The sequence below is a fragment of the Lithobates pipiens genome, unplaced genomic scaffold (genome assembly GCF_037356315.1).
Source record: "Lithobates pipiens isolate NorthernLeopardFrog02 unplaced genomic scaffold, aLitPip1_a1.2 Scaffold_10, whole genome shotgun sequence".
Lineage (NCBI taxonomy): Eukaryota > Metazoa > Chordata > Amphibia > Anura > Ranidae > Lithobates > Lithobates pipiens.
Window position 1 is genome coordinate 100,271,742 of NW_027507686.1, and position 22,744 is coordinate 100,294,485.

Genomic DNA, 22,744 nt, shown 5'->3' on the forward strand with positions numbered 1-22,744 from the left:
ACCAGCTGGGTGGCTAAAAAATATTTGTACAGGTCAGGGCACGCCAGTCCTCCCTGGGAGGACTGACGCGTAAGCGTTTACCATCCATACCTGGGGGACTGGCCCCCCCAGATAAAGGAGGTAAAAAGGCTATGCAGTCGGGAGAAAAATGATTTAGGGATCCATTGTGGGGATTGGCGAAGTAGGTAGAGAAATTTGGGCAGGATTTTCATTTTTATCAGGTTTATCCGCCCTAGCAATGATAGGGGTAGAGATTCCCATGCCTTCAGTCGCAGCCGTGTCTCCTGAACCACTGGGGATAGATTCAGAGGTAAGAAGTCCGAAGCCTCGAGACCACCACCCCAAGGTACTTGAAGCTCTCCACCCACTGTAGAGGTATATCGGGGGGGGGGGGGGGGGCGGTGTCACTGGCTGCTGGGTCTATAGGGAACAGAAGTGATTTTGACCAGTTAACCTTAAGGCCCGTGATCGTGGAGAATGAGTTCAGAATTTGTAATGCCCCTCTGAGAGAGGAGTCTGCGTCGTTAAGGAAGAGAAGGAGGTCGCCCGCATACAGGGTGACCCTCTCCTCCAGCCAGCCAACACGCAGGCCCCTAATGTGCAGGGAGGTACGTAAGGCCTCCGCCAGGGGTTCCATTGCGATGGCAAACAGGGCCGGAGAAAGAGGGCAGCCCTGTCTCGTGCCCCTGGACAGAGGGAAGGACCGTGAGAGACCCCCCCCCAGCTTAATGGCTGATGTGGGGTGCTGGTAGAGCGTCTGTAACCACGCAATAAATACCAAGGGGAACCCCATTCTACGGAGGACTTCCCACAGAAAAGGCCACTCCACAGTGTCGAAGGCCTTCTCTATGTCCAGGGAGGCCACCACCCGGGAACCCTCATTGAAGTGTTGTGCATGGATGTTGGTAAACAGGCGTCTTAAGTTGATGTCAGTGGCTCTATTAGGCATAAAACCGGTCTGCCATTTCTTGGTTTATTTCACGAACATATTAAAGCAGCCTCTGAGTTGGGGGAAGTGGCAGAAATGATGGTGTAGCAGAAAGCGACATTCTTCTCCACACCTTAAGGTTGTACCATCCTACTCTTTTATGTTTGCCCCTGAGTGCGTGCAGGCTTCCCCCCTCCCCCCCCCCCCCTTTTTTTTTTTTTTTTTCTTTCTCTCTTTCCTTCTCTCCCCTCTTCTACCTCCAATCCTTTGCCTACCCCCTCCCTTCACCTATCCCACACTTAGTCATTCCTGAGAATATGGAAACGTGCATCTCACTGTGTAAAATACGGAAACCGGATACATTTCTATATTAAGTACGTCTGAAGAACTCTAAGGTGATAGCTTATCAGGAGTAGTTTAGGTAGTGTACTCTATACCATGATACTATTTACTCTTTACCTGTCACCATTAGACCGGGCTTCTTTGAAAGTTGTCTGGGGAAGATATTCCAACTACGTAAAGAGATTAGACTTACCCCTCCCCGAGTACCACACACGATCTGGCTACACCACACCTACTAAGTAATTGAGGTCTGTTTTTTTTTTTTTTTTCTCGATTGTGCATGTAAGTGTTCATTTGTTAACTTTGATAACTGTTCATGTTATTTGTTGCTTTACGGCCTCTAGATATGTGTTTCCGTAAGATATGATGGAATGTCCTGTACTTTCTTGTATGCCTATGTTACTTCCCTTGTTTCCCCCAATAAAATGTTTTAAAAAAAAAAAAAAAAAAAAATAAAACCGGTCTGGTCCGTCTCTATCACAGATGGCAGTAGGGGCTGTAGTCTCGTAGTGAGCAATTTGGTAAGGATTTTGAAGTCTGCATTTAGGAGGGCGATAGGCCTATATGAGGCGCAGGATGTGGGGTCCTTAGGGGCTTTATGGATTAGTATTATGTGTGCATGGCTCATGGAGGTGGGAAGGGTGCCCTCTGCCAGACAGTGAGTATAGAGCTGGGCCAGCTGGGGGGCAAGAAGGGCCCCGTGGGTTTTGTAGAACTCCATAGGGAGACCATCTGGACCCGGGGATTTTCCTGCAGGAAAGGAGCAAATTGCCCTCTGTACCTCCTCCGGGGTAATGGGCTTCACCAAATTTTTTCTCTCGGCGTCCGAGAGCCAGCCGAGTGCCAGGGGGTCCAGCCAAGGCGCCAGGTCCTGTGGCATGAGATCCGAGGGAAGCACAGAGGTATAAAGGGAACCATAGTATTGCCGAAATGCGTCCAATATGTCTGGGAGAGAGGAGACCGATTCACCCGAAGGGGACACCACACCCTAGTATCACCGTCATGGGCAGGTCGTGTTGAGCTAACATTGCCAGGAGGCGACCGTTCCGGTCCCCCTGCTCGAAAAATCTTTGCTTATTGCGGTAAAGATCCAGTCTGGTAAGCTCTGTGAGGTGGAGGTGTAATTCTCGTTTCGCCGCATTAAGGGCTTCAAAACTAGAGTCGGTGGGGTCAGCTGTGTAGGCCTCAGTCTGGGTATCTACCTTGCTCTGTAGCTCAGTCGTGGTGGCAGCTTGCTCTCTACGGATCCCAGCTATGGAGGAAATATAATGACCTCTACTGAAGGCCTTGAATGCGTCCCAAGTAACCCCTGGGGAGGAGGACCCTGCATTAATTTGCCAGTATTCGGCAAGGCGGGCGGGATAGTGTTGGTCAAATCGGCGTGGGAGAGCCAGTGGGTTCCCAGGCGCCAAAGGGCTGAGGTTCGGGAAGTGGGGGAGCGGACATTAAGGAGGAGGGGGCAGTGGTCCGACAGCCCGCTGGGCAAATACGTGGCGTCTAGCATGTATGATAGCATGGCTGGATTGGCAAAAGCTAAGTCGATGCGTGAGGACGTTTTATAGGTGGTGGAAAAGCAGGAGTAGGCCCTAGTCGAGGGGTGTTTCCACCTCCAGACCTCCGTCACTCCCATGGCCTGTGCCCAATTGGGTAGGTCTGAGGATCATTGTTTGGGGGGGACCGGCCTGTATAAGTCTGGGGCTAGAATAGCGTTAAAATCGCCCATAAGTAGCAGCCTAGCGGGGCAGTATGGAGTAACCTTTTCCAGGATAGTGTATAAGGTGGATGCTGAAAAGGGAGGAGGCAGGTATACATTTACCACAATATATCTCGTACCCCAAACTGTGAAAACTACTATCACGTATTTGCCCTGAGAGTCGGTGTGAATCTGCTCCACTGCACAGGGAAAGGATTTGCTGATCAGCACCGAGACCCCCCTGGCATAGGTAGAATAGGAGGCATGAAAGGCTCTCTGGATCCACGGCTTCTTTAGTGCCAACAGTTTGCTGCCCATGAGGTGTGTCTCCTGGAGCAGTATCATATGGGGGGAGTGCAATTTAAGATATTTAAACAGAACTGCTCTTTTAAATTTAGAATTGAGCTCCCGGACATTCCAGGATAGGATATTAAAAGAGGACATGTCACGTGTGGCCATCAGATGGTTCCGTTAATATTGCAAGGAGACGCCCATGTGTGTTAATATCATGTACCAAGAGCCGCCTAGACCCAGAGAGCCCATTGTAGAAAGAGTCATGACCAAACATTAACCATACAAACAAAAAAGTAAATACATAGACAAAAAACAAAAGTACCCTTGGTGACCGCCAGGGGTCAACCCTGCCCATATCTGGTGGCATCCCTGGAAACTGGGGAGCGATCAGATCGGGCCTATACCCAAAAAATAACAATTTAACCCCTTAAACTGTGCACGGCAACAGTGCAATGCCGCGTGTAAGAACGTGTAAAAGTCCTCCAGGGGGAAGTCCGCTGCAGGTTAGCAGCAACACTCCGTGCTAACCCGAGTACCTCGAGTGCGACTTAGAGAACAAAAAAAAAGGGAGAAGAAGGGGAACAGAAAACAAAATACAAAACCCCCCCAAAACAAGGGGGAAATATAGCTTCCACGGTGTATTCCAGCCGGGATGGAGAGGTATATCCCAGGCACAGCTACAATCGTCACCGAGACAAGCCAGAAGGGGGGGGAGCAACAACTTATCTTGTAAAGTTCCGTGTGGATAGCTCACTCAACATAGGAGTTCGCAGACATGTAAGGATGATGGGCCGATACTTGGGCCTGAAATAACATAAGAGTTCAGTGTGTCCATTCATGTTCATTGCCTTCCCCCAGTGAGCCCCAGACAACCCCCGGGCCCCCACGATGGAGTAATACACGCCACCTCAGCACTGCCCAGTAAGCCAGGCATCCGCCTCGGCCGGCGTGTCGAAAAATTTGACAGTGCCCTCGTGCTGGACCCGCAGGCGACTAGGATAGAGCATTCCATATTTAATGTTGCGGTCTCGTAGTCTGCGCCGAACATCAGTGAAGGTCTGTCGTCTTCTCTGTAGATCCGGGGAGAAATCGGGGAACAGCATGATGCGTGCATTACCATATTGCAGATTCGGGTGCTTCCTGGCCTCAGCGAGTATGCGATCTCGATCACGGTAGTTGAGGAAACGCACCAGGAAGGCACGTGGGGGTGCACCCGAGATAGGTCGACCCATCGGAACCCGATGAGCACGTTCTGCCACATACGTAGGGGGGATATCGGTCAGACCAAGTAGATCTTTGAAGAAGGTTTCTGCAAAGTCTGCCGGGTGGTCTCCCTCCGATCCTTCAGGAAGGCCCAGGACCAGAACATTGTTACGACGCATTCGGTTTTCGGCATCATCTGACTTCGCCACTAAAGCTTTAATCGTGTTGTGTAGGTCGGTGAGTTGGTCGGCATGTTGTCCCGTTCGATCCTCCACCTCCGAGATCCGGTGTTCAGATTCCGAGAGACGCCCCCGTATTTTATCCAGATCGTTGCGGATAAGGTTGCACTCCTCTGCCAGGTGATCGATCCGTACCAATACAGATGTCCTGCTGCTTTCGATTGCTGCTAAGATCATGTTGGTGTCACCTGTGGGAGGCTGGGGTGAGGAGGGCGTGGGAATGTCAGCCAGGGGACCGTCCTCCATGTCAACCAACAAGGCCTGCAGTTTCTGGAGTAAGGCGGGGTCCCCGCGGGGGGATGGGGCTGCAGCCGGTGTCCTGGGCTGTTGCACAGTCTTTGGAGGCTTCTTTGAAGGCATCATAGGGCTCTCGACCGGCAGCAGATCTCTGTAGCCGGAGCAAAGCAAGAGACGGGGACTGTGGAGACAGGAGGGCCAGCAGTTGGTATTATGGCGTAGTAATATGGCTGCTACGTGCAAGGCTGGCAGTGCGGACAATGTCCTGGTGAATCCAAAAAAAAGGGGGGCGGAGCCTCAGTTGTAGATGTTGCGGGCGGCAGTCCAGCCGGGGGGGCAGCTCTGGTGGCAGTGAGCTACAAGGGGAGGAGTCAGGGGGATCAGGATTGTGCACAGTACGGCTGGGTGGAGCAAGATGGACACTGCACGTGGCACCGGAGTCAGGGAGGAAGGCCACAAAAGGTCTGGAAGTGGAGGCTGATGCCCAGCACTGCGGGCAGGCCAGGGTGTCCTTAGAAGGAGTCCGGAGCAAGTGCAGAGGAGGCAGGAGATCCCCCGGGTGTAGCAAGATGGCCGCCAAGTGTCCGGCCGGAGCCACAGAGCGCTGTGCAGGAGGGCCAAAGCACGGGCTGCAGAGGGGTTATGGCACTGAGGGAGGCTAAGAAGCTGAGAACAGGCCCAGGGTGTCCAGGAGGCTAGGGGTGGATTCCAGGCCGCAGCCGGTTGTACCAAGATGGCTGCCGGACCGGGTGCAGGGCCCAAGACTAGGCCCAGCAAAACAGCGGTTGGAGCAGGAGGATGGAGGGTTGGCAGGGTGGCAGCGATCGTGTCCCAGCAACCGACGCCGGCCGCTGTCCGGCGGCCGGTGGTGTAGGAAAATCCGGTAGGCTGGAGGCTCTACTAGGCCGCACTAGGCCCCACCAGGCCGCGGCCTTGACAGGCGGCACTGGGGGTCCCGCAGGCCACGAGGCCCCACCGGAGGTGCAGGGAAGCTGGCTGGAGGACAAGGGGGGGTCCCTTACCGCACCGCTGGTCCAGGAAAGGAGCTGCTTGCAGAGCACAGGCCTGGAAGATGGCGGCTGCCACTAGCACGCAGGCTCCCAGCCGATCGCGGGTCAGAATCCGCCCAATGGAGCCACGGACTGCAGCAGGCCACGGAGCAGAGCAAGGAGGTAGGGCCTCCGGCCGTTTTAGGGCTTTGAAAAAGAAGGATTGAGAAGGATTGAGTTCAGGATGTCAGGAGTTCTCCACTTAGACGTCCGTCGCCTTTCGCATCCGGACACGCCCCCCTCTGTATACCCTTGGATGTCTTTTGTATACACTAGCTTCTCTTTATACATTAGCTCTCTGTATACCCAAGCCTCTCTATATACACTAGTCCGTCTGTATACACTAGCAAGTCTGCATAAACCACCCTCTCTGTGTAACCCAGCCTCGCTCTCTGTATACCCTAGCCTCCATCTCTGCATACCCAGGGCGTTCTTCTCTATAATCTAGCCTATTTGTATACACTAGCCTTTCTTTTGCACACATTAGCCTCTCTATATAAACTAGCCAGTCTTCTGTATACACTAGTTCGTCTGTATACACTAGCATACTCTAGCCTCTCTCTCTCTGTATACCCTAGCCTCCATCTCTGCATACCCAGGACGTTCTTCTGTATAATCTAGTCTATCTGTATACACTAGCTTGTCTATATATACTAGCCGGTCCTCTGTATACACTAGTACGTCTGTATACACTAGCAAGTCTGTGTAACCAAGCCTGTCTAGTGTATACATACGGACTAGTGTATACAGAGGACCTGCTAGTTGATACAGAGAGGCTAATGTGTACAAAAGACAGGCTAATGTATACAGATAGGCTAGATTATACAGAAGAACGTCCTGGGTATGCAGAGCGCTCAGATTCAAGGAATGGCCGACGTGAGTAATATGAGGGACACTCCTCACCCCCCCACCTACCACCTTTCATCCCCTTTCCCTCTCTGCCCCGGTCATCTGGTGGCAGTTTTATGCACTCCCTGGCCCCCACCCATTCATAATCCTTACCGACCTTTCCTTCCGCTGCTCACAGGAATATACTGGATGACTTGTCTAATTAACTAACTGTACAAGACAGCGCTATCCTCCTGGAGGAGGCTTTACCCCTCACTGTTTGGGTGGTCCCTGCCTCCCCCTGGATGCTCCACATATACCCCGACGACATTGTCGGAGGGGCACCACTTGACAGGACATGGGGCTGTCATGCCAGTGGCATCTCCCATTGGAGGAAGGGATTATGGCCCCAACCCCTTGGCAGCAGGTTCTTTCATGTACAGACCAGTTCCGCTCATCTTCCCTTCTGGAATCTTGACCTTAGAGGGGGGAGTTGCACTTTGGGGGGTCTGAGTGATACCTAGTGCGCTGTACTGGAAGGGCTTGACATTCCCGCATATGTGTCCCCTCCCCCTGGTTGCGCCCCTCTTCCCCCCCCTCTGGCCCCCACCTACTCTTTGCCGACATTGCCTTCTGCAGCTTTTGGGGACACCCTGGATGACTTATTTATTGAGCCTATTGGTACGAGACACTGCTTCCCTCCAGTTTGACTCTGGACCCCCCTGGAGGATTTACCCCTTACTGTTTGGGTGGTCCCAGCCTCCCTCTGGATGCTCTACACAGCCCCCAATGGGGATGCAGGAGAGACACTAATTGGCGGGCCCCAGGACTGCTGCTCGGGTGAAGTCTCCCATTGGATGGAGGGATGGTGGCCCCAGCCCCTTGCCTGCCGGATTTTCCATGCACCGACCAGGGCTGCTCCTCTTTCATCTTGATGTGGTGACCATGGAGGGGAGGAATTGAAATTTATGGGGTCCGGGTGGCTGCTGGTGTGAGTGCGCTAAAGGACTTGACATTTCCGTATGTTTGTCCCCTCTCCCTAGATGCCCCTCCTTCCCTCCCCCCTTCCCCCCCTTCCCTCCTTCCCTTCCCTCCCTCCTTTCCCCCTTCCCTCCCCCATTTCCCTCCCCCTTTTGCCCCTTCCTCCCTTTTTCCCCCCTTCCCTCCCCCTTATCCCCTGGGGTGTGGACGGGGGAGAGGGGGTAAGGAGAGGACAATCTGCCAAAGGGAGAAATGCATTTGTTCGGGGGCTGCATGTGTACTTTTGGGGTATCAGACGGGGGGTGGTGGATCCCATTCTGTGATGCCTTTTCTGTTGTGACGGGCTCCCTCATGCATGCCTACGTTTAGGGCGAGCCGAGGAGACCCCTCAGTGCTGATAGTTATATGCTCTACCTCGGTTTTGATTATACTATTGTTTTTTGGTTCTATGATGTTACTGATTGTCTTTTATTTGCATACCGGTATCAGACGTGACATTTACCACTGCCAGGACTGGGGGGACTGGGATCCGGGGGCTCCCTCTCTGACCTGTCTACCCACCAACCCAAGTAGGACGGCGCTTTAAACCCAGTGTACATCTGGTAAGCGCTATAGCATAATTGTGCTGTTTTAGTATACCCTTCCTGTACTGTTGAGTGCAGACAACCCTTAATTTCTCTCTCCCCCTGGGGTTGAGGTGCCCGGCCTCTTTTTCCCCTTACCTTTCCTTTCATTTGGCCTTCCTTTCTCCTCCTTAGTTCCCGCCATCCATTTCCTATCCAATACCTACCTTGGTTCAACTTTCTTTGCTTTTCTCTGACGTCCACCTCCCCCTCCCTGAGGAGCGATGGCAGACTCAGTCAAGGTCACCTCTCTAAACGTTAAGGGACTGAATTCCCCTGAAAAACGGCTGATCCTCCTGTGAGAACTGAAGACTTCCCGTACTGATGTGGCCTTTATGCAAGAAACACATTTTAATAATACTAGCCTCCCCTTTCTATGGTCGAGATCCTTCCCTAAGGTCTACCACTCTACTAACCCCTCCTCTAAGACCAAGGGAGTCTCCATTCTGATCTCTAGCAGGCTCCCCTGGGTTCTCCAGGATTCTCTGGGGGACCCTGGGGGTCGATATCTTTTTCTTAGGGGCCACATTGGAGAGCTCCTTTTTACATTTGCCACTGTGTACGCTCCCAATGATCACCAAGACACGTTCCTCAGAACTACCCTGCACAGATTATGTGACTTTCGGGAGGGCCAGTTTATATTAGGTGGGTTGACACTTCTGCCTCTTGCTCCTCGCTCCTCATTTCCTCTAGAAAGCGGATTACTAAGTGTTTACTGAATGACCAATTAGTTGATGTCTGGCGTCTGCAACACTCTGGGGAAAGGGACTACTCTTTTTGCTCTTCCCCTCACAAATCATACTTTAGGATAGACTTCTTCTTGATTCCACATGACCAACTGCACTTGGTGAGCTCTTTCTCCATCGGCCATATTACTTGGTCTGACCACGCTCCTGTAGCCCTTACCTACACCCTCTCTAGGAACCCCTCACCTTGGTCTCTCTTCTGGCACCTTAATGAAAGCCTCCTCCAGATACCGGAAGTTTTAGCAGATGTGACCAGGGAATTGGACTTTTATTTCCAAGAAAACTAAACGCAGGACTGCGACTCGGGGATAATTTGGGAGGCTCATAAGTCAGTATTCTGCAGGGTACTTATCAGGCATGGGGCGCGCATCAAACAAACACGGAAGGAACAGCTTGCTAATCTGTTTCGTGAACTTGCCTCTGTGGAAGCGAAACATAAACATGCCCCCTCATGGACCTTAGAGATTGAATTGGGGACACTCCATACCTAGATTACTGACCTACTCCATTATAAAGCGAAAGCGGCACTCCAGTTTTGTCGTAAACTGACGTAGGAGTCAGGGGACAAATGCGGAAAAATCTTAGCCAGGTCGGTAAAGGAGTTGAAATCTGCCTCTTACATACCACAGTTGAGAGATGAGAATGGCCAGAGGGCCTCTACCCCAACCCAAATAGCCGAAGTCTTTGAAAAATTTTACTCTGATCTCTACAACCTGCCCGATTCAGGGTCTGGACAGGACAATATAGACAGATATGTAACCGTTTCTGGTCTACCAACCCTCTCATCGGAATCACGGGAGTACTTGGAGGACCCGATTACACTGGAAGAACTCCAGACGGCCGTGGGACCTCCGAAGGTGGGTAAGCCTCCGGGCCCTGACGGATATACCGCACAATACTATAAGACCTTCCTCCCTATTCTCGGCCCGCGCTTGGTGAATTTATTTAATACTCTGAGCTCGAATGGGGATTTTCCTGAGGATACCCTTAGAGCCCACATCTCGTTGATACCTAAGGTGGGCAAAGACCCGGGCCTATGTGGGAGCTACAGACCCATTTCCCTCCTAAATTCGGTCCTAAAACTATTCTCTAAAATCCTCGCCACGTGATTGGGACAGCACTTGCAGTCCCTTATACAGATTGACCAGTTAGGTTTTATTCCCACCAGGGAAGATAGGGACAACACCATTAGGGTGCTTACCCTGGTCCATAAAGTAAAGTCATCTGGGACCCCTTGTCTTTTCGTGAGTACTGATGCCGAGAAGGCTTTTGATCGGGTCAAATGGACATTCATGTTCTCGGTCCTTCGCCATATAGGTCTGAGTGAACGGATGCTGGCATGGATAAGTAAGATATACTCACGCCCTTCAGCTCAAGTCAAAGCGAATGGGGTGCTCTCATCTCCCCTTGACATCGGGAATGGGACCAGACAGGTTTGCCCCCTGTCACCCCTATTATTCGCATTGTCATTGGAACCCTTTCTCTCCACAATTCGACAAAACTCAGACATAACGGGTACTTTTGAGTGCAAGGTATCTGCCTACGCGTATGACATGCTGTTCTCGCTGACGAATCCCAGAGTTTCCTTGCCAAATCTCCTTCGGGAATTCCAGATATACGGGATACTTCTTGAAATCAGAGGCCATGGGGGTTGCAGTCCCCCCGCAAACGTTACTAGACTTGCAGTCCAATTTTCATTTTAAATGGACCCATATTAGGTACTTACATTCCACCGGACATCGCGCGTACGTTTATGTTGAACGTCCTCCCACCCCTTGTCAGTAAGATCTGCAGTTTGCTTCACGGGTGGCATTCTGGCCTCCATTCCTGGTTCAGGAGATGCAATCTCATTAAAATGAACATACGCCCTAAATTTACCTATCTTTTCCAAGCTCTCCCGATCCAGATTCCAGTCCCATTTTTTAAGCAAGCTCAATCCCTGCTCACTCAATTTAACTGGGCCCAGAAAAATCCCAGACTTAAGCGGTCACAGCTGACATTGTCTAAACAACAGGGAGGGTTGGTTCTCCCTGACTTGCGACGCTACTACCTGGCCTCCCATCTGGGGCGTGTATTGGACTGGCATCGAAACAAACTTTCTAAGCTCTGGGTGCAACTAGAACAATCTCACTCCCGAATTCCGCTAAGAAGCGCCATGTGGTGCTATAAGGATTTACCCACAGAATTGACGTCACATCCCACTATAGGGGCTTCGTTGAAAGTCAGTCACCTGATCGCTACCCAAAACACACTCACGTCTTTGACTTCCCCCTTATTCCCTATATGTGGCCATCCGAACTTTGAACCGGGGACCCACTTAGAAATTCCAACCTAGACCATGCGTCTAAATTCGCCATTGATGGAAAATGGCCTTCTTTTTCAACCCTAAGAGATCCGACAGGGCTTTTCCAACAGCCTTTTTGGAGAGCGCGCAATGACATCATTTTCTCCATTCCATTCCCAATCCTCAAACTTTCGCCCGCCCTCAGATGGAGTTTGAGACTCTATGCAGGAGCGAAGGCCCTTTGGCCCACATTCTCTCTCAAACAGATCACCCACACTTAACCTGTCTGTCCAACTGGGAAAAAGACCTTAATTGCTCGTTTTCCCCAGCACAGAGACAACGCATTATCACTTTGGCTCTCAAAACCTCGCTGTGCACGAAGATACAGGAGACGAATTTTAAACTTCTCACCAGGTGGTATTTGACACCATCAAAGCTGCATAAATGTTTCCCCTCTTCCTCGAACATATGCTGGAGGTGTGGAGAAGAAGAGGGCACGTTGCTCCACATTTTTTGGTCCTGCCCCAGCTTGGTGGACTTCTGGACAGAGATCCGATGCATAACACAAAAATTCACAGACTTCTCCATCCCGGAAGAGGCTGCATTCTTTCTCTTGCACCATTCACAGATTCCCATTAAGAAGTACAAAAAATCAATTTTACAGCATGTGATAAATGTGGCAAAATCCTGCATCCCTCTCTATTGGAAAAAATGTTCCCCCCCCTTTCATTACATTTCAAACAAACCTGGGACATCTGGAATACCTTTATATTCTCGCTGGAAGGATGTCGCCTGCTATCGCCTTAGTGCTCTGAGCTTTCCTTGACTGGCCCCTTGGGCAGTGGCTGCCATCGTGTCTCGTCCCATTTTCTTCTTTCCTGATCTTTCACCCCTTCTCTTTTATGCCTTCCTCCCCTATCTCTCACCCCCTCTTTTGGAAAAAGTGGAAAATTGGCAATGACGGCCCCACACCCCCCTCTGGATGGATTATGCCGGAGGGACCTGGGGTTTGTGTGACCCTGGATCTTGGTACAGTACTTTATCCGTGCCTCGAATCATTATGATTGATGGAAGGCAGACTCACAGTTGCAAATATACCAGTATCAAGTATTGTTCAGCTGCTTTTTGCTTTGTATTTTTCTGTTGCATTATGTACTCGGGGGACCGCCTTCCCCTGTTTGGAGAAAAAATTATATTTGAAAAAATAAAAAGAAGCCTACGACACCTGGTATTCCCAGGTGGTCTCCCATCCAGGCATTAACCAGGCCCGACCCTGCTTAGCCTCCAAGATCAGATGAGAGGGAACAGATTCAGGGTGATGTGGCCGTAGCCAATATCTTCAGGCACTCTCAACTCTCTTGACAAACGCCAAGATGGTCACCTTGGGAACAAGCGGGAAAAAATAGGTCAACGGCAACAACATAAAAAGAAGACTACGGCATCTGGAAATCCCAGGCGGTCTCCCATCCAGGTACTAAACTGGTCCCAACCCTGCTTAGCCTCTGAGATCAGATGATATTGGGCTCTTTCAGGGTGATGTGGCCATAGGAGATTTCTTCAGGCACTCTCAACCCTCTTGACTAACGCCAAGATGATCACCTTGGGAAACAAACAAAAAAAAACAAGTCAACGCCAACAACATAAGAAGAAGTCTACAGCACCTAGTATTCCCAGATGGCCTCCCATCCGGGTATTAACAAGGCCCGACCCTGTTTAGTCTCTGAGATCAGACGAGATCTGGTGCTTTCAGGGTTATGTGGCCATAGGCGAGCTCTTCAGGCACTCTCAACCCTCTTGCCAAACACCAAGATGGTCGCCTTGGTAAACAAACAAAACAAAAACAAGTCAACGCCAACAACATAAAAAGAAGCCTACTGCACCTAGTATTCCCAGGTGGTCTCCAATCCAGGTACTAGCAAGGCCCGACCCTGTTTAGCCTCTGAGATCAGAGGAGATCGGGCGCTTTCAGGGTTTTGTGCCCATAGGCAATCTCTTTGGGCACTCTCAACCCTCTTGACAAATACCAAGATAGTCACCTTGAGATACAAGCGAAAAAAAACAGGTAAATGTCAACAACATAAAGAGAAGAATACGGCACCTGGTATTCTAACGCCATCTCCTATCCAGGTACTAACTAGGCCCAACCCTTCTTAGCCTCCGAGATGAGAAGAGATAGGGCTCTTTCAGAGTGTTGCTGCTGTAAGCGATCTCTTTGGGCACTCTCAAGCCTCTTGACAAATGCCAAGATGGTCACCTTGGGAAACAAGCGAAAAAAACTAATCAACGCCAACAACATAAAAAGAAGCCTACAATAACTGGTATTCCCAGGTGGTCTCCCATCCAGGTACTAACCAGGCCTGACTCTTCTTAGCCTCCAAGATCAGACGAGATTGGGTGCTTTCAGAGTGATGTGGCCATAGGCAATCTCTTCAGGCACTCACAACCCTCTTGACAAACACCAAGATGGTCACCTTGGGAAACAAGCGAAATAAAAACAGGTCAACGCCAACAGCATAAAAAGAAGCCTACGACACCTGGAATTCCCAGGCGGTCTCCCATCCAGGTACTAACAAGGCCTGACTTTTCTTAGCCTCCAACATCAAACGAGATCGGGTGCTTTCAGGGTGATGTGCCCGTAGGCAATCTCTTCTGGCACTTTTAACCCTCTTGACAAACGCCAAGATGGTCACCTTGGGAAACTAACAAAAAAAACAAGTCAACGCCAACAACATAAGAAGAAGTCTACAGCACCTAGTATTCCCAGGTGATCTGCCATCCGGGTATTAACAAGGCCCAGACCCTGTTTAGCCTCTGAGATCAGACAAGATCTGGTGCTTTCAGGGTTATGTGGCCATAGGCGAGCTCTTCAGGCACTCTCAACCCTCTTGACAAAAACCAAGATGGTCAACTTGGTAAACAAACAAAACAAAAACAAGTCAACGCCAACAACATAGAAAGAAGCCTACGGCACCTAGTATTCCCAGGTGGTCTCCAATCCAGGTACTAGCAAGGCCCAACCCTGTTTAGCCTTTGAGATCAGAGGAGATCGGGCGCTTTCAGGGTTATGTGCCCATAGGCAATCTCTTTGTGCACTCTCAACCCTCTTGACAAATGCCAAGATAGTCACCTTGAGATACAAGCGAAAAAAAACAGGTCAATGTCAACAACATAAAAAGAAGAATACGGCACCTGGTATTCCAACGCCATATCCCATCCAGGTACTAACTAGGCCCAACCCTTCTTAGCCTCCGAGATGAGAAGAGATAGGGCTCTTTCAGGGTGTTGCTGCTGTAAGCGATCTCTTTGGGCACTCTCAACCCTCTTGACAAATGCCAAGATGGTCTCCTTGGGAAACAAGCGAAAAAAAACAAACGAATCAACGTCAACAACATAAAAAGAAGCCTACAATAACTGGTATTCCCAGGTGGTCTCCCATCCAGGTACTAACCAGGCCTGACTCTTCTTAGCCTCCAACATCAAACGAGATCGGGTGCTTTCAGGGTGATGTGCCCGTAGGCAATCTCTTCTGGCACTTTTAACCCTCTTGACAAACGCCAAGATGGTCACCTTGGGAAACTAACAAAAAAAACAAGTCAACGCCAACAACATAAGAAGAAGTCTACAGCACCTAGTCTTCCCAGGTGGTCTGCCATCCGGGTATTAACAAGGCCCAGACCCTGTTTAGCCTCTGAGATCAGACGAGATCTGGTGCTTTCAGGGTTATGTGGCCATAGGCGAGCTCTTCAGGCACTCTCAACCCTCTTGACAAACACCAAGATGGTCAACTTGGTAAACAAACAAAACAAAAACAAGTCAACGCCAACAACATAGAAAGAAGCCTACGGCACCTAGTATTCCCAGGTGGTCTCCAATCCAGGTACTAGCAAGGCCCAACCCTGTTTAGCCTCTGAGATCAGAGGAGATCGGGCGCTTTCAGGGTTATGTGCCCATAGGCAATCTCTTTGTGCACTCTCAACCCTCTTGACAAATGCCATGATAGTCACCTTGAGATACAAGCGGAAAAAAACAGGTCAATGTCAACAACATAAAAAGAAGAATACGGCACCTGGTATTCCAACGCCATCTACTATCCAAGTACTAACTAGGCCAAACCCTTCTTAGCCTCCGAGATGAGAAGAGATAGGGCTCTTTCAGGGTGTTGCTGCTGTAAGCGATCTCTTTGGGCACTCTCAACCCTCTTGACAAATGCCAAGATGGTCTCCTTAGGAAACAAGCGAAAAAAAACAAACGAATCAACGTCAACAACATAAAAAGAAGCCTACAATAACTGGTATTCCCAGGTGGTCTCCCATCCAGGTACTAACCAGGCCTGACTCTTCTTAGCCTCCAAGATCAGACGAGATTGGGTGCTTTCAGAGTGATGTGGCCATAGGCAATCTTTTCAGGCACTCTCAACCCTCTTGACAAACACCAAGATGGTCACCTTGGGAAACAAGCGAAATAAAAACAGGTCAACGCCAACAACATTAAAAGAAGCTTACGACACCTGGTATTCCCAGGCGGTCTCCCATCCAGGTACTAACAAGGCCCGACTCTTCTTAGCCTCCAACATCAAACGAGATCGGGTGCTTTTAGGGTGATGTGCCCGTAGGCAATGTCTTCAGGCACTTTCAACCCTCTTGACAAACGCCAAGATGGTCACCTTGGGAAACAAGCAAAAAAAAAATAAGTCAATGCCAACAACTTAAAAAAAAAGCCTATGGCATTGAGAAATCCCAGGCGGTCTCCCACCCAGGTACTAACCAGGTCCCAACCCTGCTTAGCCTCTGAGATCAAATGAGATTGGGCTCTTTCAGGGTGATGCGGCCATAGTAGATTTTTTTCAGGCACGCTCAACCCTCTTGACAAACGCCAAGATGGTCACCTTGGGAAACAAACAAAAAAAACAAGTCAACGCCAACAACATAAAAAGAAGCCTACAACACCTAATATTCCCAGGCGGTCTCCCATCCAGGTATTAACAAGGCGCGAACCTTTCTAGCCTCTGAGATCAGAGGAGATTGGGCACTTTCAGGGTGATGTGCTCATAGGCAATCTCTTTGGGCACTCTCATCCCTCTTGAAAAATGCCAAGATAGTCACCCTGGAAAACAAGCGAAAAAAAACAGGTCAACGCCAACAACATAAAAAGAAGAATACGGCACCTGGTATTCCAAGCCCGTCTCCCATTCAAGTACTAACTAGGCCCAACCCTTCTTAGCCTCCGAGATCAGAAGAGATAGGATGCTTGCAGGGTGATGTGGCTGTAAGCGATCTCTTTAGGCACTCTCAACCCTCTTGACAAATGCCAAGATGATCACTTTGGGAAACAAGCGAAAAAAAACAGGTCAACACCAGCAACATAAAAAGAAGCCTGCGGCATCTGGAAAACCCATGCGGTCTCCCATCCAGGTACAAACCAGGCCCAACCCTGCTTAGCCTCTGAGACCAGACGAGATTGGGCGCTTTCAGGGTGTTGTGCCCATAAGCAATTTCTTTGTGCGCTCTCAACCCTCTTGACAAATGCCAAGATGGTCACCTTGGGAAACAAGGGAAAAAAAATAGGTCAACGCCGACAACATAATGAGAAGCCTACGGCACCTGGTATTCCCAGGCTATCTCCCATCCAGGTACTAACCAGGCCCATCGCTGCTTATCCTCTGAGATCAGATGAGATTGGGCTCTTTCAGGGTGATTTGGCCGTAGGCACTCTCTTTGGGCACTCTGAAGCCTCTTGACAAAGGCCAAGATGGTCACCTTGGGAAACAAGCTAAAAAAAGCAGGTCAAAGCCAACAATATAAAAAAAAGCCTACGGCATCCGGTATTCCCAGGCGATCTCCCAATCAAGACACTAACCAGGCCAGATCCTTCTATGGCACCTGGTCTTCCCAGGCAGTCTCCCATCCAGGTGCTAACCAGGCCTGACGCTGTTTAGCCTCTGAAATCAGACGAGATCGGGTGCTTTCAGGGTTATGTGGCCGTAAGTGTTCTCTTCAAGAAATGCCCAACCCTCTTGACAAACGCCAATATGGTCGCCTTGAGAAACAAGCGAAAAAAAACAGGTCAAAGCCAACAACATAAAAAGAAGCTAGGTACTAACCAGGCCCGACACTGTTTAGCCTCCCAGATCAGATGAGATTGGGCACTTTCAGGGTGATGGGGCCATAGGTGATCTCTTGGGGCACTCTCAACCCTCTTCACAAACGCCAAGATGGTCACCTTGGGAAACAAGTGAAAAAAAAAAACAGGTCAAGGCCAACAACATAAAAAGAAGCCTACGGCACCTGTTATTCCCAGACGTTCTCCCATCCTGGTACTAACCAGGCCCGACACTGCTTAGCCTCTGAGATCAGATGAGATCGGGTGCTTTCAGGGTGATGAGGCCATAGGTGATCTCTTTGGGATCTCTCAACCCTCTTGTTAAACACCAAGATGGTCACCTTGGGAAACAAGTGAAAATAAACAGGTCAATGCCAACAACATAAAAAGAAGCCTACGGGACCTGGTATTCACAGATGGTCTCCCATACAGGTATTAACCAGGCAGTACACTGCTAGGCCTCCGAGATCAGATGAGAGCTTTCAGGGTGATGTGGCCATAGGTGTTCTATTCAGACACTCTCAACCCTCTTGACAAATGCCAAGATGGTCATCTTGGGAAACAAGTGAAAAAAAAACAGGTCAACGCCAACAACATAGACCCTGGCGGTCTCACATCTGACCCTGACCCTGCTTAGCCTCTGAGATCGGGCGCTTTCAGGGTGATGTGGCCTTAGGCTAACGCTTCGGGACATACTCAAAACTCTTGACAGATGCTAAAATGGTCCCCTTGGGAAACAAGCGGAAAAAAAAACATGTCAAAGCCAACAATATAAAAAGATTCCTATGGCACCTGTAATTATATACTATTTAGGCCGGACCCTGCTTAGCCTCTGAGATCAGTGATGTGGCAGTAGGAGATTTCTTTGGGCTCTCTCAGCCCTCTTGACAAATGCCAAGATGGTCACCTTGGGAAACAAGTGGGAAAAAAAAAAACATGTCAACGCCAACAACATAAAAAGAAGCCTACGGCACCTGGTATTCCCAGTCGATCTCCCATCCAGTTACTAATCAGGCCCGACAATGCTTAGCCTCCGAGATCAGACAAGATCGGGCACTTTACTTGTGATTTGGCCGTAGGCACTTTCTTTGGGCACTCTCAACCCTCTTGACAAACGCCAAGATGGTCATCTTGGGAAACAAGCGAAAAAAAACAGGTCAACGCCAACAACATAAAAAATAAGATTTTTATGTACAGCTTACCTGGAAAATCCTTTTCTTGAGAGTACATCACGGGACACAGGAGCTTTATTATATAGTGGGTTATATAGGCACCTCTGGTGATTGGACACTGGTTAACCCCCAATTAAGGAGAATTCCTCCCCTATATAACCCCTCCCATATGGGAGGCACCTCAGTTTTGTAGCAAAGCAATAGGAAACCACGTAAAACCCAAGAGGGGCGGGAGCTCTGTGTCCCGTGATGTACTCTCAAGAAAAGGATTTTACAGGTAAGCTGTATATAAAAATCCTATTTTCTTGATCATACATCACGGGACACAGGAGCTTCATTACATAGTGGGATGTCCCAAAGCAATGCTCAGATTGAGGGGAGGGAGACACAGATCATAATATATAGACCGCCAAGGACCGGAGGACCTAAACTGCAGCCTGCAGTACACTGCGCCCAAAGGCGATATCCTCTTGCCCTCTGACATCCACCTGATAGAATCTGGTGAATGTGTGGACTGATGACCAAGTTGCAGCCTTTCAGATCTGAGCCAGGGAGGCCTGGTGATGCACTGCCCAATAAGCACATACAGCCCTAGTTGAGTGCGCTTTCACTTGAAAAGGAGGGATCTTCCTTTTAACACTATAGGCCTGAGAAATAATCTGTCTAATCCACCTTGAGAGAGTGGAATTTGATGCCGCCTGGCCCTTCCTAGAGCCTTCCGGCAAAATAAATAAGCAATCAGTTTTCCTTATCTGAGCAGTTGCCTGATGATAGATACTGATTGCCCTTACCACATGCAAAGTGTGCAAAGATTCTTCTTCTGCGGACTGTTGGTCCTGAAAAAGTAATGGTAGGATTACATCTTGATTCAAATGGAATCCTGAAACCACCTTAGGCAGAAAGGACCTGTTGGGAGGCATTACCACCCGGTCCTTATGAATAATTAGATACGGCTCTTTGCTGGAGAGAGCTGCTAGTTCTGACACTCTTCTAGCCGTGGATATGGCTACCAAGAAAACCAATTTTTTAGTCAAAAGAACTAACGAAGGCTGATGCAAAGGTTCAAAAGGTTGCCCCTGCAAAGCTGAGAGAACCAAATTCAGATCCCATGGGCATACCGGAGGTTTGGCCGGCGGCCTTATCCGCATAGCCCCCTGGATGAAAGCCCGCACCAGGGAATGCGATGCCAGTGGCTTCTGAAAAAACACTGAGAACGCCGAAATCTGCACCTTGATAGTGCTTACGGCCAAATTAATTTCTAGGCCTGACTGGAGGAAGGCCAAGATCCTGCTAATGACATACTTTCTAGGATGCCATTCCCTGAGTTCACACCAGAAAACATATGCCCTCCAGATTTTGTAGTAAATAAGCCTGGAGGCCGGCTTTCTGGCATTGACCAGAGTAGAAAGGACTGGCCCCGAAAGCCCACGGTCTCTCAGAATGTGGGTCTCAGCAGCTAAACCATCAAATTCAGACTGTGTAAAGCAGGATGGTAAATTGGACCCTGTGAGAGCAGATCTGGCCGGAGAGGGAGGATCCACGGCCTGCCTACTGCCAACTTCATGATCTCTGCATACCACGGTCACCTGGGCCAAGCCGGGCTACCAAAAGAACCGACTTTGTCTCCCTCTTGACTCTTCCCAGGAACCGCGACAGAAGCGGGCACAGGGGAAAGGCATAAAACAAATTGTACTGATCCTAGGGAACTGTTAGAGCATCCGACTCCTGAGCGAGTGTATCTCTTGTCCTTGACACGAATTTGTCTAGTTTTCTGTTGAACCTGGACGCAAACAGATCTATGTCTGGAGTACCCCACCTGTGACATATGTTCCAAAACACGTCGGGGTGCAGAGCCCATTCTCCTGGGCACAACTGCTGGTGGCTCAGAAAATCCGCCTGCCAATTTTCCACTCCTGGAATGAAGACTTCATAAAGGCATGGAACATGCCTTTCTGCCCAGACAAGTATGCGATTCACCTCTTTTTGCGCAACCAGACTCATGGTACCGCCCTGGTGATTGATATAGGCACCTGCTGTGGCATTGTCAGACTGAACCTGAACAGGGAGACCCCGTAGTCTGAAAGACCAGTTTATGAGAGCCATATAAACTGCCCGGATCTCTAAGAAATTTATGGGCAATAGCTTCTCGATCGCAGACCATTTCCCCTGCAAGCACGTCTCCTCCAACACTGCTCCCCAGCCTGTCAGGCTGGCATCTGTTGTAATAATCTTCCATGGAAGAGGAAGAAAAGTTTTGCCTTTCAGCAAATTCTCGGTTTGTAACCACCAGATGAGACTCTTGCATGTCCCTGGGGATAGACGCATAGGAAGATCCAAGGACTGGGGCTTCCTGTTCCAAGCCGCAAGGATGCATCTTTGCAGAGGCCTTGAGTGCAACTGGGCGAATGGAACGGCCTTGAAGGAGGCGACCATTTTCCCTAACAGTCTCATGCACAACCGAATGGGGGAAGATCTTCTGCCCAGAATTAGGCGCACCAGATCCCCAATGGCCAAGGCTTTTGGCCTTGGTAGAAACACCTTGCCCTGAGCGGTATCGATAACCATACCCAGGTATTCCAACCTGGTAGCAGGCTGTAGGGACGACTTTTCTAGGTTTATAATCCAACCTAGTTGTTCCAGGTGTTCTAGCGTTCTGGTAACACTGTGGTTCAGGAGCGCTACTGTTTTCTCTATGAGAAGCAAATCGTCTAGATAAGCCATGACGGCTATACCCTGAGCTCTTAGGTTTGCCAAGAGAGGGTCCAGAATCTTTGTGAAGACTCGAGGGGCTGTAGCGAGCCCGAACGGCAAGGCCAGAAATTTAAAATGGCGCCGCTCTACCGCGAACCTTAGATAATTTTGGTGTGCGGGAAAAATTGGCACATGGAGATATGCATCCTTGATGTCTATTGATGCCATAAACTCTCCCCCTTGCAGGCAGGAGACCACAGTGCGAATTGACTGCATTCGGAAGGACCGGATGCGTAAAAACCGGTTCAGATCCTTCAGATCCAGGATAGGTCTGACACTTCCATTTGGCTTTGGAACGGTGAAGAGATTCGAGTAAAACCCTCAACCCTGTTCTTTTGGGTCCACGTCTACTATCACCCCCTGGGATAGTAAGTGATCTAAGGCCAGAAATAGCGGTCTTTGCTTTACTGGGTCCCTGGGGATCCTTGACCTTAGAAAGCGAGAAGGTGGAATCTCCTGAAATTCCAGCTTGTAGCCCAGAGATACTGAAGAGACCACCCACTTGTCCCGGATCTCTTCCCGCCAGGCTTCCGCAAACTGCAGGAGCTTTCCTCCCACTCGGCCGAGTGGGGGCGCCCCTTCACAAGGAAGCTTTTGGGCTCTGCTTGGCAGGCTTTCGCCCCCAGGATTTCTTCTGCCCCTGAGCCCGGCATAGAGCCTTTCCTGTGGAGGGGGGTTGAGAAGGCCGTAGAAGAAACAGCCGCATCGACAAATGGGACCCCCCATTTCTTGGTGAAACTTTCCTCCAGAGGATAAAGCATAGAAAACCTTTTAGGAGGAGCAAACAGTTTATCAGGATGTTCCCAATCCTCATACAACAATTTATCCATTAAGGGATGAATTGGAAAGGAAAAGGCAGTCTGTGGGATTTTCCTGACTCCCAGGGAAGAAACAGAGGATGTAGCGATCTCAGCAGCAGGCATTCTGAATGTGGTCCGCACCAATTCAGTATAATACTGCACCTGTTTTCTGAGCGCCTGGGAGGAGGGGACTCTCTCCTCTTCCTCTTATTCATCCGACTGCTCAAGATCCCTGTCCCAAGATAGGGATCTCTCCTCATTGTCAGAAGTGTCATCTGAAAGAGGAATCTCAGCAGAGGGAGGGGATCTACCCCATTTCCTGCTATCTTTCAGGGAAGCTGAAATAAAATTCATGATTCTCCCTTCAAAACCCTCCAATGTAGCCCTAAGGGAGTCCCCAGTGACGTATATCGGGGCTGAAAAATTAGGAGAGGCTGCAAAACCTGACAGGGGCACTGACTCATCCTGTGAGGCT

The 22,744-nt window shown here is 49.8% G+C and overlaps 12 pseudogenes; all 12 read right to left on the reverse strand.

Annotated features, from left to right (window-relative positions):
- Positions 1-12,660: 12,660 nt before the first annotated feature.
- LOC143953615 (5S ribosomal RNA) lies at positions 12,661-12,779 on the reverse strand (annotated as a pseudogene).
- A 317-nt stretch (positions 12,780-13,096) lies between these two features.
- LOC143950808 (5S ribosomal RNA) lies at positions 13,097-13,215 on the reverse strand (annotated as a pseudogene).
- A 535-nt stretch (positions 13,216-13,750) lies between these two features.
- LOC143955297 (5S ribosomal RNA) lies at positions 13,751-13,869 on the reverse strand (annotated as a pseudogene).
- A 537-nt stretch (positions 13,870-14,406) lies between these two features.
- LOC143951075 (5S ribosomal RNA) lies at positions 14,407-14,525 on the reverse strand (annotated as a pseudogene).
- Positions 14,526-14,846: 321 nt separating this feature from the next.
- On the reverse strand, positions 14,847-14,965 carry LOC143951317 (5S ribosomal RNA; annotated as a pseudogene).
- Positions 14,966-15,063: 98 nt separating this feature from the next.
- Positions 15,064-15,183, reverse strand: LOC143946354 (5S ribosomal RNA; annotated as a pseudogene).
- A 100-nt stretch (positions 15,184-15,283) lies between these two features.
- On the reverse strand, positions 15,284-15,402 carry LOC143946685 (5S ribosomal RNA; annotated as a pseudogene).
- A 321-nt stretch (positions 15,403-15,723) lies between these two features.
- LOC143955305 (5S ribosomal RNA) lies at positions 15,724-15,842 on the reverse strand (annotated as a pseudogene).
- Positions 15,843-15,942: 100 nt separating this feature from the next.
- Positions 15,943-16,061, reverse strand: LOC143948100 (5S ribosomal RNA; annotated as a pseudogene).
- Positions 16,062-17,035: 974 nt separating this feature from the next.
- LOC143945900 (5S ribosomal RNA) lies at positions 17,036-17,154 on the reverse strand (annotated as a pseudogene).
- Positions 17,155-17,719: 565 nt separating this feature from the next.
- LOC143954882 (5S ribosomal RNA) lies at positions 17,720-17,838 on the reverse strand (annotated as a pseudogene).
- Positions 17,839-18,508: 670 nt separating this feature from the next.
- LOC143956595 (5S ribosomal RNA) lies at positions 18,509-18,627 on the reverse strand (annotated as a pseudogene).
- Positions 18,628-22,744: the final 4,117 nt, after the last annotated feature.